We start from the raw sequence: 3,141 nt of genomic DNA on the forward strand, positions 1-3,141 counted from the left end.
GTCGTGGGTTTTTGTCACGGGGATACTTGGGTGTTTGTGGAGGTTTGTTTATGGGTATTAGTTATGGGTTGACTTATTTGTTTGTGACGGGTTTTGACTTGGGTGCCTCGGGTTTATTTTGTAAGCGGGTTTTTAATATCGTAACCTTTAATAATTAATAATAATAATAAGTAATCAATTTGAATAATGAATATAATTTATAATTAAAAATGAAAAGTAATAATAAATAAATAATTGAATTATAATATTTTATGTTAGGTGACGCTTGTGAAGAATTATAATCGGATTGCTTTATTTATTTGGATTGCTTGAGCAGCTTATTTGGAATCGCTTGCCAGGTAGGGATAAATCCTACTCAACTTTTACTCGATAATGTTTGTTGGATGATTTATATTAAAGTGAATTGATCAAATGAGAATTGTGTTGGTTAATATCATTGAAATTGTTGGAGGGGAGAAGTATATTGTAAATGTTAGTTGGATTAGTTATGATGGGGTTACTGTTATTGCATCGGTTATTCATTTTATCTTGGCGTACATCCCTTCGTGGTGATGTAGATTATTATTGAGGTTATATTGGCGGCGTCGTGTAAGAGCCTTCGGGTGACGTATTTCGATTTATTCTCGCGACGATATTTTATCGTATTTACTCGAGCGCCTCGATTGGTTTGCGAGCCATCCGTGGATATTACTCAATCGCGCGACATTACCTTTTGGTAATGTAGTGTGTGTTTACTCACCTTCGGGTTGAGGCTGCCCCGGCCAGGGATTGGCGGGATGATTAGTGTAATGAGTAAGTAAAAGAAAGGAGCACGTTGTCAGGGGGTTTTGCAATGAAACAGAAAATTGGATTATTTGTCGTATGTTTTTGTTGTTAGTATTTATTCCTAATCAACCTCGCGGTTGACTGTGTATTCGTGAACACCTGCGGTGAACCATAATGGGGAGCAGATTTGACAGGTACTAAACATTAGCTGACTTGGGAGCTTATGGGAATGCGTGAGGACTTGGACAACCTACCTAGAAGTCTAGACCACATAGAAAGTTTTATCACTTTATTTATTTCCGCTGCGAGTTGTAATTATTTTATATTAAGTTTTAGTTGGTTAAGTTGTAATAAACATGTAATCATTAAAGTTTTAATTTAAAGTACTTTGGTATTGTTGTACTTTGTTATTCACTACCTCGGGAAACCGAGATGGTAACGCTCTCATTTACTTGGGAATGTCTAGCTAAAGGCTCCCGAATAAATGAGGGTGTTACAAACACACTTTAGGGTGTAGTCAGTTATGAGGTGATTGGAGATGGAGAATGGGATTGTGTGTGAGCTGTTTGTATGATTGTTTCAGTGTGACTTTGATTGTGTAATTAGTACTGACCCCGTTTAATGTTTTAAAAACTGTGGTGATCCATTTGGGGGTGGTGAGCAGTTATTGAGCAGGTATGATATGACGCGTATGGGATAGCTGGGATGAGTCATCACGTGGTAGTTAGAAGTCTTCTCATTGTGTCGATTTACGATGTTTTATAGCTTTGATAGTTTTATCGAGAGACCGTCGAGAACCTTGTATTTCAGTTTAACAGTTTTGGTTTTGATCATGTAATCACTTTAAACTATATTGTTATTTAAATTATGTTTCTTCATTGTCATTTGATTATCATTGCCTCGGGTAACCGAGATGGTGATGTTCTTATTCGTTAAGTGGTCCTGGCAAGGCACTTGGAGTATGGGGGTGTCACAAAGTGGTATCAGAGCGATGATCCTGAAACCTGTAACTAATGAATCTAATGAACATAGGGAGTCAATTAAAATGAACCCGGGGTAGAAGTTGTAGGAGCTAATGCAATGGCTCGGGAGACGTCCTAAAGTCGCGAACTAGCCCTACAATTTTGAACCGGTCACCATGGAATATGAGTCGGGATCGCTATGTGTTTATCTTGTGAATTGGGCATCTTTGTAGCAAAGTGTGGTATGAATCGGCGGATGTATGTATGTGGAGAATGGGGAATGTGTAGAGAAAGATGATAATGAAGTGATTTTATACATTACTGATTTAAAGCATGATAAGTTGTTTTACGATATGGCATTATAGAAATATGGAAAGGAAGTTTGTTTGGTTTGAGTTATACATAGAATTATGTATATATATGTTGTTGGTAGTGTTGTACGAGTTTATATAGCTGAAAGTTTGAGTAAGAGCATCAATAATTGGTGGAAAAAGATGAATAATCCTTGCATGATAATATGATTTATGATTAAGCATGTTATGTAATGAAAGTTATTTCATAATGTTGTTATGCTAGTAACATGTGAATAGGGGACTTGATGTCATATATTTGTGATTTTGTTTACGTAAAGATATATAATCAAAACATGTCGGTAATATGTGATTGGTAAGTTGAATGTTATATGTGGATTGAGTTATTTGTTGCTTGGCTTTTGAAGATAGTAACATGCGGTTAGAGATAGAGGCTTTATGAGTATTGAGTTTTTTTTATTTACCTTGTTGTTGTTTAAGTTGTTTGGCAGTAAAAGTCAAATAGTTATGTCATCTGATTTCAACAAAGTTGTCTTTAAACTGTTATAACTTGAGATTCAAAAACGATTTTGAGGTGATTCTAATTGGAGGTGATAGCTTGTTCTTTTACGATTCTAACGATAGGTCACACGCCCAAAACGACCAAGAAACGAGTGAGTTATGACCGTTTTACGGAAATTGGACAGTGCTGAGAAATGCGTGGGGTACTCGATCGAGTGCACCTCTTGTTACTCGATCGAGTAGACTTGGTAATTTGTTTTACGTGATTCTGATCTTCACCTACTCGATCGAGTAAGTCACTTACTCGATCGATTGGCCTGTACTCGATCTAGTGACCCCTGTTTTGGGTCATATGCTTATCTTTTGACTTCGTTGCATATTATGTTTGATTCAAATGTGTTATTTTACTTCGTTATGCATTGTTTTACGTATGTAATGGTCCTGATGCGTAAGTTACCCAATCTTATGATGTAAAGAGTGGCACTTGTGGCGAGTGTGAATTCGGTGGGGAGGACATGAGTGATATGCGGTTGTGATAGGAAGTGGAAAAGAAAAGAAGGATTAGTCAGTCTTATTAAGGCATGGAGCAGGTTTTATGAGAA

The sequence above is a fragment of the Silene latifolia genome, chromosome Y, assembly GCF_048544455.1.
Source record: "Silene latifolia isolate original U9 population chromosome Y, ASM4854445v1, whole genome shotgun sequence".
NCBI lineage: Eukaryota > Viridiplantae > Streptophyta > Magnoliopsida > Caryophyllales > Caryophyllaceae > Silene > Silene latifolia.